Source organism: Plectropomus leopardus, chromosome 6 (genome assembly GCF_026936395.1).
Source record: "Plectropomus leopardus strain MGB_pleo_1.0 chromosome 6, ASM2693639v1, whole genome shotgun sequence".
Lineage (NCBI taxonomy): Eukaryota > Metazoa > Chordata > Actinopteri > Perciformes > Serranidae > Plectropomus > Plectropomus leopardus.
The window spans coordinates 6,609,061-6,626,443 of NC_142181.1; the positions used below are offsets into that span (position 1 = coordinate 6,609,061).

Consider the following 17,383-nt stretch of genomic DNA (forward strand, 5'->3'; position numbering starts at 1 on the left):
ATTTGAGGGCCATTATCCTGGTCCATTATTGTATGTGCAATTCGAGATATGGCATTTACAGATTCATGCTTTTGTCTCTCTATTTCACACACGCGCACAGTGAGCAATGACGGTACATTTACCTCAAAATACTGATATTTACAACTGTTTTGTGCAGCATACCTTAACTCTTTTCAAGATTTTTTCACCACAGTTCATCAACCAATATTATTACAAATGTGTGCTGTTAGAACGATGTGATTAGATACTAAATTTATTGGTGCAGGGAAGATGACATCCATTCTTATCCCTGCCTACCCCGGCTTTAGAAGCAGGATTGTAGCTTTTCCAACTGGGAAAACAGACATCAATTAGTTAGGGGTTAAAGAGACTAAGGCCCAGTTCCATGTTCCCCCCTGAGCCCAAAGCACTGATCCCTCAAAGACTTTAATCATCGTCATCTGTGACATCATCTTTTGATGGCACGGTGGTGTATAGACATCAGCAATGTCAACTCAGAGCAAGTGAGATCTGGGTTCAAACCAGCACTGCGTGCAAGTTTAAAAGAAAGGTTTCTGGACTGGATGCTCCACTTTAAAAAAAAAAAAAAAAGAAAGAAAGAAAAGAAAAAATGATGGTGTTCATGGGAAGGATTACGGAAAAAAAAAAAATCTTTTTTTTTTTTTAATAAACTTGAGGACAGCGTCCCTGGCAGCAGATGATATTTGGCAAACTCACCTGCAGGCATACATTAAAAAAACACATCAGCAGTGTTTATGTAACAATTCTCATTGCCAGAGGGAGGAGACAAAAGTACCACACATAGATAGAAACGTATATATGGGAAGGAATTTAGGATGTTGTAAATCTGGAATATAACATGGCCACGGTTAAACACTCCTGCTAAATCAAACCCATTCTACTTCCTCTTGCCACACAGTAAGACCCTCTTACGTGCAGATGGCCTGAAATGTAAGCTCTGTACGTGTATGTGTGTGAGAGAGAGTTTGTGTGAACAAGGACTTAGCTAAGAGACAAGTTCTCAGGTCTTTTTGATCCCTACAGAATTTTGTTCTGGCCAGTTTATGCGGCGCCTCAGGACAGCTGTGAAACAGGAGGTTGAAAACACATCGAGCAAATAAAAGTATCCGCGGTGTAATCCTTTTAGAATGGCTCCGCTTTTGAAGTGAAGGCCACCGTCTTATGGAACACGAGGTGTACTATGCACAGTAATCTGATTTAGGAATGTGTTTGAGTGTGTGTGTGTGTGTGTGTGATGTCAGCAAGCACCGCCGCAGAGACGCTAAGTCTTCACACCTACAGCAGTCTGACCTTGAGAACAATTTGTCCTCACGTCTGTTCTTATATTCATTTGATCGACTTTATACGTCCCTTTCCTTTCTGTTTTTATTGATCTCTGCTCTTTTTTTTGCCTTGAATTTCTTCTCCAAACCCTTTCATCACTGAAATAGGCCCAATAAAATGCTCACTTTTATCTGGTCAGTTGTTCTTTTCATCTTAAATGCCTACATACCATGGACACGTGCTCTTATTCTCCCACACACACACACTCTGCTCTCCACAGCACTTAGTTTCAGGCACTCCTAAGAGTGTGTTCATGTTTCCTCCTGGCAGTCCATTTCATTTTTCCGCTCTCTATCTTTCTCATATCACTCTAAAAAAATTGAAAGGCAAGTGGCCAAGGAGGTGCGATGAAGGAAAGGGAGTCTCCCTACTGGGACTCTCTTTGGACCTGTGCTTAACACACACACATGCGTGAACACACAGCTGTTGACTCATCTCATCCTGGGTGGAAGGAACCAAAGAGCCTGCAAACTAAAACTTTGATGATTGCTGATTCCTCTTTCTCCTGTGTCACTTAAAATTTGAGCAAATTCGGTTAACATTGTTGCTCATTAAACATTAACATGTTTTAACTAGTTTCTATACTTAAAAGGATAGGCAAGTTCCTCAAATTCAGTTCACGGCTTTTGTTTTTGGTGTGGAACCAAGACTTTTCAGTTGTCCTATCTTGAAACTCTTTGGAAAACTTTCTGGAAGCTCCACTGACCAGCGCTCGTTCCAATCTTAAGAGACTTGTATTACATTTTGCAGTCTTTTTAGAGAGCAAGGAATAATAACTGTACAGCACAACACGCAGCATGCATGTCACAATTGTCAACATTATAAATTTGAACTAACATTTACATTGACAAAATAAACTATTTGTTAGTGCACAGGCAGTCTTAAATTTTTACCTCAACCTCAACTTGTCTTCTCAAGTTCAGTCATCTCGAAAATTTAAGGCAGCCTGGACAATAATCTTTTTCAAGTTGAAATTGTTTTTTTTTTTTCTTACAGAGTGTAAAAAATACAACAACAAAAAAACACAGTTTTCCACCAAATGGTGTTGATCTTTAACAACACTGCCAGGCTCACAGCGGAGAGATGAATGGTCTTTTTCATTCAACACATGTTTCATTGTCTAAACTTGACCTCTGCATTCATCCACAATGCAGCTTGGCTGTGGACAGTTGGTTTAAAGATTTGGGCTGCTAGCCTGCAGCCAAGAGGATGAGCGGGCTACAGAGATCTACTAAGTTCACTTCTTTCTACATCCAAACATTTATTTTTGTTCATTTTCAAACTTGCAGTCTTCAGACCCAAATGGCATGGACTTTAGTGACATCACTTGAGGCAATATAGAATAAGATTTTGCGCTTTTGCAAAACTTTACACAACTTTTTTTTGGGGGGGTTTTTTTCCCCACATATGCAGTAGTACTCAGTATAAACAGACACTGATGTGTAAAATCGGGGGAATTACCCTCCACCTTGTAACTAACTATGGTGGAGCTGGTTCTTACTAAGCTGTAACTTAACCCCCACACTACATTCAAACTAAACTGAACTGATGAAACAGCCTACAGATACAGTAATCTGGCTTTAGCTGGCATAAAAATGGTACCGACCTTTATTATTTGTACACTGTTGGGTCATTAAATCTGTCAAAGCCCCGATGGACATCAGTAATGGAGAAAAAGTATCCAAGGACAATAGTAAATAACTTTCCCCAAAGTCAAAGAAAATCTATGGTCTAAGAGAAACTGGACTCTAGAGTTTATTTCTACGGAAAATCACACATACAATTAAAACAAAAATGCTGTGCTTTCTCCAGCCCTGGCTGCTTTATTGAGCACACGGTCACCTTTTTTTTTCCATCATCATTCTGCACTGAGTCTTTAAACCCAAACCTTGTGTTTCACCTTCACAACACAGCCTCTTTCTTTCCCATGGTTGAACCTAAAAAGCTACAGTGCATGACCATGAAGCCCCGGCTGTGAACTGTGAGAACAAAAAGGCCTGGAAGGCAGCAATGTACATGAAAGGGAAAAGGTGATCCGAACACATGTTAACCTCCACCATATCTGAGAAATATGTGCCCGATCACACAGTTAAAATGTCTCTCTCACACACAAGCACACATAAACACTGCAAGCAGCAGCCAATCTTGATTGGCTGTTTGATATGCTTTGGACATGTCTGACATAGTGACAGCTGCTTTCCTATCTGAGGGAGATGACGGCAGCAGGAGATATATCACCTCCCAGAAGACTGATCAAGGAGATGCATGTGTGTACGAGAGGATCTCTTCATGCTGCTTGTGTGCATGTTTAAAGACAACGGTACTCAAAGTTACTGCGGAGAAACCAAATTATTATTTTATCATATAATTAATGTTTGATTTTTTTTTCAAACATTAAATCTTTATGAAAATACACATTAACATGAATAGCCAAGATAAATCAGCCTGTTCATTTAAAAAAGAAAAAAGAAAAACAACATTAGAGTTAGCTAATGCTAAATCACTGTGTGGCACCTATCCAGAACAGCGAGGTTAACTAGTTACGTTCCATTAAAACATATTGGCCAGTTAGCTTTAATACTGTGTACGGTAAAGTGTACGGACTGTTTCTTGTGAAACAGATTGTATCGTTTTGTAATTTCTCAAGCAAGAGACTGAAATATCGTCAAAACATCAGCATAAGTGCAGATGGACAAGAACAAATGAGAGAAGACCAAACAATATTCTGAAAATTATTTCATTATCTTAACTCTTTTTATTTTTATCTATCTATTTTATTTTTTGACAATATAGAGGGGGTCCATTTTTCTTTATGCTAAGGGGTCATTGGCCTGGAAAACACTGAAGACCCTTGTTTTAGGGCAGACTACAAATAATAGACACCGTGGCAATACCCATTTGTTTGTGGACTGCCATTTGAAAGTTTCGAGTTCGGCATCTTGACCATTGTTATCTAGGCTTTTTGGAGCAACAGACAATATTTAGATGGGAGGTTGGAGCTGTGGAGGCGTGAAAGTGGATCTGATTGTAGCAAAGCAGCCCGCCCTTAAATATGCATAGCTTTGAGCCTGTATAAAATGTAAATAAATGCTGAAATTAGCTAACAACACTTTTTGTACCAGGCTGTAAACGTGTTTATTTCTGCTTTAAAGTTGGGCATTTTAACTTGGGGGTCTATGGGGACTGACTTGGTTTGAGTTTGATGAACTACAAGTCTATCTCCACCCTTTTACTGGACTCTTTGAATATAATGCCTTCATTTGTTCCTTGGAAATACGCAATTTACAAGTTACAGCACATAAACAGCCCCCCAAAGCCCTTATTACAAGTGGGAAATTGGGAAATTTTGATGATAGCGGAGTTGCCAAGTTGTGACATTTGTGTTACCTTTCAGGGAATCGGAAATGGTGGAAAGCATGGAAACAGTGTCAGCAATTGACAGTAAAGAATTGTATATTTTTTTATTTTGTTCCTTGTAGCTATCATTCACTTATAGTAGTTGCAAATTTGCACTTCTATTAGCTATAGCAAGCAAGCAAACTTTTAACTATTTAACATCCCAGCCAAGTATACTAACATTGATAACAACATTATTTTATAACACAAGTTGCCGACTTGATGTCATAAATTCATAAACATGCAAAAGTCAATGTTTTGTCTATGGTTAGAAACTTTTTTATTAATTCACGTATTAAATATCCATTTTTGATTACATGTTAAGTGTAATATATTAATGTTAACTGCTGTCCATGTAGAGTGACTTCGATGAAATGTAAAAATGTATACAAATATAACATATAAATATATAAAAAATAAAATATTTAAAAATTGGATAAACTGCAAAAGCTGTCAACCTCTTGTTTAAACACTCTTAGCGTTAAAAAGTAACTCATTCTCTGTGGCTTCCATGTTGTTCCCACTTTTCGACCTCAAAGCAGAACACAATGAAGATTTCTAAACTTCTAAACTCAGGATCTACAACCTACTGACATCACGTGAATGCAGCAAAACTCTGCTAATCACGAGCACGCATTCACACACTGAGAGAGCATAAATGTAGCCAGCAAATCAGGAGGTGCTTACCCGAATATGTGCGAACCCTACAGTTCACAGGAAGATGGATAACTAACGTCAGACATCCTTTTTCTCTTCAGCAATGACAAATTGCACACTGCGAATCAACCTCCCCAAAGTGTCTGGTATGGGATGGAGCCTGTGCTAATAGAGTTGGGGTTACGATATCGTAACCTTTGTTTTTTTTGGTACTACCTCATTGGCTTCATTTCTCAGGCTCAGAGGTTGATGCCTGTTTTTAAACTGTGAAATGATACAGTAGGTCTAATGCAAAGTATAGCGGTACTTAAATATTTAAGAAAGAAAATTGCAGTTCAGGTAAACAAAAGCACTAAAATAAACATGATAGTACCCATTCAGCACATACAGCCACATCATCTGCTTCTACTCTGCAGAGCACACTTATGTCCTCTGACAATTGTGCCATCCCACCCACTGACCAGCAAACTTCATTTTATGGTCTCTGTCTGCACCCTGAGTCCAACCCACTGTATGAGGCACTTGCAGAAGTGTGAAAGCAATCAGTTATTTAGAACAAAAAATTACAATATCCTCTCAACCTCTTCTTAACCCAGCCAAAGTTTAAGTGGCTCTTCATTATACTGAAGAGTGTGAGAGCGAGGGAGAGAAAAAAAAAAAAAAGCGCATTGTTTATTGCACATAATTTGATGAAAAGTTGCACTTTGTTGTTTTGTGCAGGAAATTAATTCAGGTGGAAAACACATGGGGGTTCAATGGATTAAGCCCGGCATCTGTTTGTGCTGTATTGTTCTGTAGGTGCTCTGAAAAGGCACCTGCCTTGTAATACAATGTAAAACAAAACTCCACTATTTCACATTACTAAGGCAAAACCATTGCTGTCTTATTTAGCCTTGAGATCTGTGTGTGTTTTTTTTTACCAGTGGAGCTAGTAAATAAAAAGCCAAATTGCCGGTAGCCAGAAATGGAACAGCGATAGCTGGTGAGTAATGGGGGGGGCTCGGCGGTATGTATGAGGGAAGTGATTTGGGCTGTTATTGTTGCTCTGCACAGTGGTAGCCTTGACTTGAAACAAAGAGCCGCATCAGCAGCCAGTGGAGGAACAATCCTCCTCACAGCTCTGACACACACACACACACACACACACACACACACACACACACACACACACACACCGAGAAAGCAACCCACACAGGCACAGAAACACAGAGACACACACAGATGAGGATAAACTCTATTTAAAACTGCTACCAACTGTCGGCACCTTCAGCCATTAAGATGAAAGACGTGACGGTTTCAGAAAGAGGAATGTAGCAATGAACTGGAGACAACCTTGGTGGGCTCATTCATTGGCTGTCTGACGCCATCTCTCTGGGGAACTGTTCTTCTCCTGGAGCTATGAGGCCAGACGTTCAAATACACCCACACAGAAATACTGTAAATACACACACATACAGAAATTCATTCATCCAGATCATGGCTGCAAAAACACATTTTATAGTGCGTTCTGTTCAGTCCAAACAGCACACCACAAACCTGTTCATTAACACTTCCAATGTTAGAGATTCATCATTCTGAAGAGGTAACACACTTCAATCAGTCAATCAAACATTTCAAACAGGTGAGTGCACTTCAAAGTCCTTTAGAGACAAGTGACAAATACACAGTGAAACAACGAGACACTAATACACACCAAAAATTAAAAAGGAGATAAAAGGAAATGTTAATGAAAATGATAAAAGAGGAAAAATAAATAAAAACACTTTAAAAAAAAAACATCAAATAGCAGCCATAAAACACTCTAATCAAAGGTTAAGTTTAAAGATAGCAACACTCCCAGCTACACATCCTTGGGCCGGATGTTTCAAATCACATCTGACTGTGAAAATAAATGAATGTCTAACATACTGATAATATTAAAGTGGAGTATTTCTAGGGGAGCTTTACTGATTAATTTGTAAATTTGTTCATCTATTTATTTTTTAATTAAATGTAGTACTTTGAAGATTTTTTATTAAGAGGAAAAAATGGTTTATTTCAACTTGGATTATATTTTGTAGTCATGGTCAGATATGATATGATATCATTGGAGTCAAAGTCATAACAAGCAGGACTCTCATCACTCAACAAGTTGGCATTTAAGCCAGATTTAGGTAAAGCAGTGGTTTCCAACCTGAGTCCAGGACCCCACCAGCGGTCACAAGAGAAATCTGAGAGGGTGCAAGACAAGAAATCAGAAAAAACACCCTTACTAAATCAAATTATATTGGTTTTGTCAGACTTGCCTTACATGCATTGCACAAAGCACAGCAGAAGTTAACTGTAGCAGCAAGATTGTGGATTGCATTGAACCCTTGCAAGCTTTGTTCTGTTATTATAGATATTTGTTTTTATCCAAAAAACAAGCTCGGGTCAGCTGTTAATGATAAGCAGAAAACCCAACTTTGCAACCTATAGAATATGACACTGATGTCATCATAATTTATACTTCAGGTCAAGAAAAACCTGCTTTCTTTTAGTTTCAGCAGGGAACAGCTTTGTAGGCTCCAAACCAATTTATTTTTGGTTGGGATGCCCACAATGGTTAAAAATTAGGTGCTGGAATCAGAACCAAACCCATCCATTGCTGATGGAAAAAGGGGTATCATTGATGTTTTGCACACAGGCGCAGTGAGTACATCTAAGTTGAACCAGGAAGACAGACAGCCAGGCTAACGTGGGAGTTTGTTAGACACTTGTATGATAAGCTTGTGATTTACCTCATCTGACTTCTTTGGACCAATGCCAGATCTCAGCACTTAGCTCAATGAGTGCCTGCTTGTAACCAATAAAATCGATAGCCAAAAATACAATAATATGACCCAAGGTGTCAGAAACCATCATAAAGATAAACAAGATTTTTTATGGACTGTAGCAATTTTTTGAGGGTACAGGAAGTTAAAGATCTAATCCTAATACATTTGGACTGTCTCCGAAACAAACCTGAGGAGCTGCAGCGTCTGCACTTTCATCATGATTTGACAGTTTTCAGTCAGAGAGAGGTTGTGCTGTGGATATGGAGGGCTTAGCGAGTGAAAGCACAGGGGCTTAGATGCTACTTATACTGCACTCTCTGAATAGTCCCACATATGGCATGTGGCTCTTTATCCCACATGACCAGTTGGCTGCGTCAAAGGCCAATCATTTCTGACCCACTGCTGCAGACGGCTCAGTGGGTGGGGCAGGCACGCTCGCACAAAAACAGAAATGAGTGGGGCTGTCAACCTTTGAGAGGATAACAGAATGCATCAGTATGTCTACGAAGAAACAACATTATTTACTTTCTCCAGAAAACACATCCAGACATAGCGCAGACAGATTCTGCCCGCAGGCCAAAGCCTCCTTCACTATTGTCCATCTATGAAGACAGTTTTTGAGAACAGCTTGCTCATGATCGACCTCAGCACTCTAATAGATATTTAGTGTCTATTGTATCCATTTGATGACTGTCTTTTAATAAATATGTCACAGATTTGTTTGGACTTTTTTCATAATTAAGTAATTGCCGTACTGGGCCTTTCACATACAAGTGTATTTCACCAAAAATGACAATTCATCTTATAGTGTAACCGCTAACAGCTATTGACAATTTGCTAAGCCCCTCCCCCTGAAGAGCAATTACAAATCCTGTAAAGCTTTGTGTTTTTCTGAAAACCATTGATTGGGAGGAAGCTCAACACATTCTCATTTCTAATTCATCAAATATCAACCATCAGTCAATAACTCTACACATCAAATTTTGACACTAAAGGGTCATTTTTAGATGCTCAAGGAGTCAATTTTTGCTTGTTACCTGCAGTGCCTCTTCAAAATCAAAATCCATTTTCACATTTCCAACATTTGTTTACTTTACTTTTCAGTTATCTTCTCCAGGTTTAGGCAACAAAAGTAAGTGGCAAGATTCACAAAAAAATATTTTTATAGTGTAGTGTGCCAGACACATAAGCATACTACACCACCTAGCTATTCAAATAGCTCAACTTCATCAGCCTCTGCTGCAGCACACTAGAGCCTACAGTGACTCACTATCGCCTCTTTGGCCAGGATGTATCGTCCCAGGCTGCTTAGCAGTGGATATCTCTGCAATATAATACATAAGCATCTTGGACATGAAGGTGTTACTTCTTCACACTCTTTTGATAGGGTTGAATATTTTAAACTTCAATTATGCCCAAATATTACATATAGCTCCTTTAAGTGCATATTTGGTGCTCCAAATTAGAGAGCTTGCCAAGTAAAGCAGTTAACAGTGACTTTGGGTGGGGGTGTCAGTTGGTTGACATAAAATATTATTTTTCTGTTGAACAGTGTCAAAACATTAAATGACAGTCTCTTGTAGAATGATGATAAACAAACAATAAAACTTAAAAAGTCCCAGTGGATGAACACTCATTCTGTGTATTAACAGCCCCATTCTCACAGTTTGGCCCTGTGTTGTTTATTGCTATTTCTCCAGTCTCTCTTTTCTTTCTTTTTTTTTCTCACTGAGATTCAGACCCACTCTTTGCTATTCACGACTCCAGATTACATCAAATCAATTGCCTGCGATGAAGTAAGAACTCTGCAATTCCATTACGCCCTCCTAGCGCCAATCCAAATAGCTTTGATTTAAATGGCTTCGCTTTAGGTTACACCCAACTCAACCTGGCTTCCATTATTTTGCAGAGGCAATGACAGGTCAACAAAGGCAATTACCTCCCCAAGCGGCTTTAGCGGGCTATTTCAAACACAGACAAAAAGGAGTAATTTCATTGAAATAGCTATGATTATTGAAATGTCCTTTACTGCCAGTTTGAACAGCTTAAATATTTTATAATTTGACAACCACTATTCATTTGCTTCCAAAGAAATCAAGAACCTATTCAGTGCCACACTTGAAGGGACAACCAGATAAGAAAAGAGAAATTCTAAAGAAATTATAAGAACTGCTTTAAAGAATACTTACACCCACAAACTTATCATTTGTATATCTATTAGTCATGCTCTGTTCCATCGAGTTCATGGAAGAGAAAATTGGTTTGTTTTATTTTCTTTTGGTTTGTTTTTTCTCTCGCATGACTACATGGAAAATGGTGAAGTTACTGATTTATTGATTGACTGGAGACCAAGTTTAACCCTTTAAACTCTGCAAAGAAATTATCCACCTACAGAAGCCTATTTTTGTTTATTGTGATGTCATTTTTTGGAGTATCTTTAAATGGTTCACATCCCTAAATTATGAACAACCGAAGCCAAAAGGTTACTTAAGTCAATAAGCCATAATAATTGATAAAATTATTGAAATTTGGACCACTGTGAAACTGATACAAAAATCGTGCAGGGAGTAATTACGATGAAATACTGTGTGTAAGGTAAGGTTACAGGAGGTAATGACATGATGACAAGAAAGACAGAAATCATCACTTACTGCTTTAAAAAGAATGAATGCTCTCACTATTATTTTAAATGTACACACACACACACACACACACACACACATATATTGTATAGATAGATAGATAGATAGATGGGATCGTGCAAACAGTATTCTCTTGTGGCCTTTACGGGGAAATAGTTATGGCTTATTATTTTATTTTGCAAAAATAATACATGATCTAGCTGTTGTGGTTCTTATTTTGGATCTATTTAAACAGAAACATGCAAACAATGACTTCCATGTACTTAAAGGGCCAACAATAGCAAAATTTTATCAAAACATCAGTTTACAAAGTCCCACACAGCTCATGGAGTATAATCCAAGTCTCACCCAGTCATATGCTCAGCACTTCAAAAACACATGCTTTCTCACTAAAACCTCAAGATTTGAAAACTGAACTAAAGGTGAAACTCATCTCTTACAGGCAGAATCTAAGATTGCATTACGGCGAAAATGCGGGAAGTACAGGGCACACAACTGGATAAATGAGACTTGGATTATACTGCAAGAATTGTGTGAGAGTTTATAAATGGATGTTGTAATATAGTTTTGTTGTTGTTTAACGTGGTCCGCAATCAATCAATGGATCAATATGTTTGCAGTGTTCCATGAAAGCGAGAAACAAAAAGTTTTCTTCGCAATTTCAAGGTAACACGGCATGACTAATTGATATACAAATGGTCATTTTGTGCACGAAGAATTCCTCTAAAGTGAACACTCTCTGAATATTAGATGAGTCTATAGATCCACCTTCCCGCACACACACGCACACACACACACACACACACACACACAAAGGAAACGAAAAAAAAACCATTGAAAATCAAAATCTCAAACTAAACATGAAGATTGATCACTCCAATGCATCTTTCTCGTGGCACAGCAGAGACAGCTCAGCATGTTCTTCATCATTCACAATCAATGGAAAATGCCAAAGCTTAGAGGCTGGATGTGCTGGTGTGGAATAGCACTGTGCTGGCCTCGACACTCGGGTTGACAGAGCGCTCAGAACATGTATTACTTACAAAAGCTACTGTCTAGTAATCATCTAGAAGAATGCTTGTGTTGTCAAGTGTGTGATAAATTGAAGCGAATACCACGAGGGAAAAGAAACCTATTGTGCTATAATCAGCCCAAATGATATTTGGTTATGAAAAATGGCTTTAATCTAGAGCCAGAGTCTGCATAATGGAGCACAGCCATGCGTAGCGCGAGGCTTTGGTTTGGTGAGGCTACCACCTGACATTGGCCATTTGCTAGTGTCATGGCTGCTGACGAAGATGAACGTTTTGCAGAAATAATTAAGCTTCTTCAGACAGCCAAATTCTAGATTTAGGGCACATTAGGCTCTTAGCCAGCACCATTTCAACACATTAGGGAACCTGTATGCATCATTGCATGACAGCTGTATTGTCCCGATGTGACCTGACCATGAACTTCAACACAAACCCCTGGGCGACCCCCATAACAATGTTTACAGTCAACCCTATAACAAGAGAGAGCAGGATAGTCCACGCTGATGACCTTCGAGGAAATAAAAGAAAGTCCTTGCACCTTGGGGTAGTATCCATCACATAACTGCAATGAAATGACATAACCCATTCTACTGGCTGCTCCGTAACCATTTTTACAGCCGGTGCCATAACACGGTTCACGTACTGTATCCCCTGGTCCAGGTCTGGCCCAGCTTGACACATCTGCTCCTGTCCACAGAGCGAAGAGCAGCGTCCATCAGTATTCTAGGTGAGGTCTGGTCCCTATGAATATTTGAGTTGCTCGCAGACTCGCCACCGAGGGCAGCATAAAGATGCTGGCTGCAGTTCAAAGGCCTCTTAGCATCAAAAGGAATACAGGGCTGAAGCAATTTCGGAGGAGAAGGGGGAGAACAAGGGTGCTCAACAGCAGGTTGCAGAGGGGGTAAGGTGCAGGAAAAGCCCAGTTAAAGATTAGTAACAGACTATTAAAATATAAGGGAAATGATAATCTTTACCTGTTTTTTTGCCTCTGATCTGAGGCTACATGAAAGCTCTCGCAGGTGTAAATAACAAACACGCTTTATTGGCAGGTGATAAAGATTTCCTCGAAGTCAGCACAGTCGTTTCTGAGCTTGCATACAGTGGTTGGTATTCATCAATCATCTTTCGAGCTCAAGCGGCAGTCTGCTGTCAGCTCAGGTCATTCAGGTTAATGTGAATACGATGATCAAAGTCAGTGAGTCGGTGATTTTGGCTCAGCACTCCTCATCTGAAAAACTGGATAAATATCAGCTAATGTGCTCATGGTTAGAGGCTAGCTGCTTAGGCTCATCAGAATTGTGTAGCAGTGCATCTTCTCATATCAAACGTGCACACAAACACACACGGAGCTGATTAGAGAAAGGTCAATCTGCCTTCTGTCTCCTCTGCTGTTTAGACTGCCACACACACACACAGTGAGATTTGAGGGGAATAAATTTTTGTGCAAATCCAAATATTGAATCAAATAATTCACAAGTGTTAAAGCAAGAAGGTGCGGGAGATTGTCGGGTGGCACTGGTGGCTCATGCATCAGCTGGGGGTTTTCTATAAATGTGTTGGGGTGGAGCTCCAGGTGTGAAAAAGCTTCATAGACCCTCTCACTAGTTTGTGTTGTCTGCTCACAGTTTTGTGAGCAGCAATGATTACTTTTTTTTTGTTGGTTTTTGCTCATTCTATCCAGCTATTCTCTGCAACAAGATTTAAAAAAAAAGGAGAAGAAGAAATGCTGTCCTTCAATCTTGTTACTGGCAAAATAAATATATTACAGCTACACATGATCAGACTGCAGTGAGGAAGAAAGAAGGGATAAGTGAAGGGAAAAGAAAGAAGTGAGAGAGAAACACACTCATCCATTTTTCATGGCTCCTCACTGCAGCTGAACCTGCTGGACCAGAGAGAGGGAGAGAGAGAGGTGAATAGGAGAAAAGGAGTTTTTTTTTCTTGATACAAGCTAATCTTCACTCTTTTTCCTTTGGTGTCCTCATATGTTTACTAAACTTCACTACGAAGGCCAGACGGAGGGTTTTTCTATTTCAATTGACACCCGCTGCTGCTCCTTCAAGGTTCCTCTGCTTGTTGTAAATTGATCAAGTCAACTGTCCGCTGAATTCACACCTCTGCATTTGACTACACTTGTTATTCTATGAATCACTGATCGCTCCAAAGAGACCTTGGTTGCTCAAGTGATCCAATGCCAAGAGCTGTGTAATGTGTGCATGTACCTGTCCACAACATCAGCACATGCATTTTCCATATGCATAATTCAGGCAACTCTGTGTGCAATGTCAAGCTGCTGTCAGTCATCCACCGACAAACAACCTGAGGGGGGTTTCCGAGGTCACGTCAGAAAGTCGGTCGTCAGCAGGACACTTAATGAAAGCAGAATAAGTGGACTGTAATCCAATCTCATAACTGCTGTTCATTAATTGCTCAAATAATCTGATTACAACAGTGGAGGCCACAAGACCTACAAAATTATACCATCCGATAAAAATCTTACGCATTAGTCGTACAACTATTCCCATATTTTATCATTAACAATATCTTGCCATCTTCCTTTCGGCGCTGGTGTGTGTGTGTGTGCCACTGGAAATCTGGATAACCTTTCAGATGATAATCTTTTTCCCCCATGACTCACACATTTCCCATGCTAGATTATGCAAATGCAACATTTGAGCCAGTCAATGAGAAGGAGACAGCAGGCACTATTTTTGTGAATCAGTGGTGCATGATGCAAAATGCAGTCTAGATAAACAATGACAAAGAGAACAGGGGGTGGTTACTATGTACAGTTTTATTTTTATAGTTGCAGCATGTAGCAAAGTTCTGTGGAGTATGAGGAGGAATATATTAACATTGAGAGTGTTGAGGATTGGCACCAGTCATGGCCAATCCAATCAGAACTTCTCTTTTTATCTCTGTAACCATCTGTATCCTCTGAAGGGTCACAGATGGGCTGGAGCCAATCCCAGCAGACATTAGGTGAGAGGCGGTCACAGCCTGGACAGGTCACTAGACCACCACATGACTGATTCAAAGAGACAGAAAATGATTCACCCTCACATCCAGACCTACAGGCAATTTAGTGCCAACAATTAATCTAACCTGCATGTCTATGGACTGTGGGAAGAAACTGGAAATCCCAGAGAAAACCTACACCAATACAGGGAGAACATGCAAACTCCACACAGAAAGGCCCAAAGCAGCCATGTTGGTTTAAATTCATAACCCTCTTACCCAGAGGTAAGCACTAACCACTGCACCACTGCCGCCAGAACTTCTAATCCCCTTTAAAAGTAAAGCATTGGTTTGTGACAATTGCTGACTCACATTGCTGGGACAGCAATGTGAGTCAGTCAGTCAGTCAGTCAGTCAGTCGATCACATTGGTCCAGGTTGAAAACAACAATTTCATGTATTCCTTTAAAAGAATATTTCTCTACGAGAATTTGGTAATCTTGTGACATTTCATCAGGTCAAAATTACAACCTGTCCAATACTTTGGTTTGTCACCAATGACCAAAACTAAGTGTGACTTACTATTGATAAATAAGTTGGGATTCCCTTTGATTTAGCAATAGCACCATAAAGTGCTTGTATTTGTAGTTCTATGATGCTCATTTTGGGTGCAAGAGGTCAGGAGTTCAAATCCAATCAAGCCCTCATCTTTGTTACGAATCTCACCCGAAAAAAAAGATCTACAAAATACTGGTTTTGTTGTCTGTGTTTGTAATTCAGTCAATTTCCTGTCCAGACAGATTGATCTTTACTGCAAACTGAGTGCATTACTTCAGGTGCAGCTTACACACAGGTCATGTTGAAACTAAGAAGAAAAGGCATGTAGCTCTTGTAGACAGAATCAGTGATAGCAGAACTCTATTAATAATTGTTAATTAATTGTTTAATAATGTAGAGCTGGAAGAAAATGTCTTCCTATCACACCTTAGATTAGATTTTAGACTAGTAGTCGCTATTTTTCTTAGCCCTGGTTTAGTCAGCTCATTCGTAAAAATATTATCTGGCCCTTGTTAGTTTGGAAGATAATCAAGATTCTTTTTCTAGCCAGTCATTTACTTTGCATTTAGACAGTCACATTTTTATTTCAAACTGAGTCATAGGTAGTTGAAAACTGCATAGAGCTTAAGAGTTTTGTGTTGATTCTCATTATGATTTACAGCTCCAGCAACCCTGAAATATCTGGGAGTCATGTCAAAAATATTCATTATAAACATTTACAAAAAGACCAACAACACCACACTTCATTTAAATGCAATACCCATTTCCTTGTCATACACTACCCACCCTTGTACTACGCCAGGTGTGCAGGGCACCAAAATACCAAAAGAACAGGCAGGTGTGTTTCAAGGTCACCATAATGCCAACATGCTTTCTATCTGCACTGTTTGTGCAGCGAAGAAACTGCAGCCTAGATATGTAAAGCAAGTAAAAGAGACACTACAGTCTATAGAACGCATATAACACGTATCTGCTGTTTGTAGTGTTTCACAGTACAACAGTGCGTGTCTGCACAGTGGGCCCATGCATAACCATGTAGGCCTATCTATCTGTGTGCATATGCACGCCCCTAAATGTGGATGAGAGACTAGTTTAATTAGAGTCTGATTACGCCTCAACATCTTCCCCTCAGCCCTGTCTTCCTCCTTCCACCACTTTCCATATTACAAGGCCTCTTGTTCCTTAATAATGAGATGCATTAAAATGGATAGAGTACTACCCCACCATCACCACTTCCTCTCCACCACCCCCACCACCTATATTTCTTCTCTTGAATTGTAAGGCATAGAGTTCATTCGCTGCCTGTTACTGACTGTGTATCCATATTGTCCTCTACTTCATATTCTACAGGCGTTTCAACTGCAATATCCACAGCACACTATGTTCGATCCCCCCCAAGGAGCCTGAATACCAGTTAATCACTGTTTAAGGAAAATAATTTGTGTGGAAGTTTAATGAATCATACACTCATGGTTTAAAGTATATGTACTATAATTGTTGCTCAAGTTTTAACCACAATGCAACGAGACAAAGTCAGTAGTGTTTCCCAAAGAAGTGGAATATGTATTTGGCAGCAACTGACAATAAGGCTGGGAAGGTCAAAAGAGAATTTTTTGTATTTTGTGTCCTCTTCAAATTCAGACATTTTCGCTCATCCATGAATGCAGTAAAGGCATCACGAGCTCTTTTTTCCCCTTAGCACCACTTTGGGGAGTTTGAGTCGCAGGATGGATAATTGATCTATCAATCCGATCAGAGCTGATCAGATTGATGGACGAGAGGAGCAGCTGCTACAAAACTCTTAGACCCAACTCAATCAACCATTAGGTTTCACTTTCACTGTGACTGGTGTCGGCTGCTCCATCTGTGCCCAGAGTATGCTCTGGGCTCCGAGAAGTGCATCCATAAATGACCAAATGGTATTCTCTAATAGCGCTCCTTTGTGACGGCACATCTTTTAATCGTGGTGGGCTGCCACAAATGAATGAACATGTGGGCAG

At 39.7% G+C, this 17,383-nt stretch overlaps 1 protein-coding gene across 1 annotated transcript in view; it reads right to left on the reverse strand.

The window, feature by feature from the left end:
- LOC121943375 (calsyntenin-2-like) overlaps nt 1-17,383 on the reverse strand; it is a 303,089-nt gene that overhangs the window by 209,585 nt on the left and 76,121 nt on the right. The gene's annotated exons all lie outside the window — the stretch shown is intronic.